Raw genomic sequence first — 706 nt, 5'->3', positions numbered from 1 at the left:
TATCTCCTTCTGAGTTGTAGTCTTACACCGCTACCCCAAACATCAAAGGAAATACTGAATAGCACTAAGAACAGCACCAGATGATGTAAGGAAAATACATCCCCCCAGTTTGAAAGCAAATTAAAACAATGTGGGCACTTAGCAGGCCACTGCACACTCACTCACTCTATGCTCAACCCCGTGTTTTACATGGTGCTGTTTCTATGGCTGCTTGTTCATTTTAGATGGCATCCTTCATTACTAAGTCCAGGTGCAGCAACATTCACCTCTGTAATCACTCTTTGTTTTCCTACACTAGTGGTTCTGCTTTTCCCGACCACTGTACTGAGAATTTCAGGGGTAATCCCTGAAAGAAAAGGGTGTACCTCTCCATTGTATTCTGCGGCGTCAGAGGAGTTTTTCCATAAACAAGTCATCCTCGACAAACCCCCGAGACCCCTTCGTCTGACACGGTGAGGGTCACGCCGCAGCGGCGGGAAGGCTGTGCCCGGCTGCAGGGCTGTGGCTGCAGGGCTGGACCTCCCCGGCTCCGCGGCGACCGATAGCGCCGCTGAGCGCTCGGCTGCCCGGGGCAGGGCGGGACGGACCGGGACGGACCGGGGCGGCGGGGGCGGCGGGGGCGGCGGGGGCGGGAGGGGGAGGGGCAGCCCCGCCGAGCCCCGCCCCCCCCGCCCGCCGCGCAGGCGCCGCCGCCTTTTCCCGCGCT

The sequence above is a fragment of the Apus apus genome, chromosome 9 (genome assembly GCF_020740795.1).
Source record: "Apus apus isolate bApuApu2 chromosome 9, bApuApu2.pri.cur, whole genome shotgun sequence".
Lineage (NCBI taxonomy): Eukaryota > Metazoa > Chordata > Aves > Apodiformes > Apodidae > Apus > Apus apus.
This window is presented reverse-complemented; position numbering follows the sequence as displayed.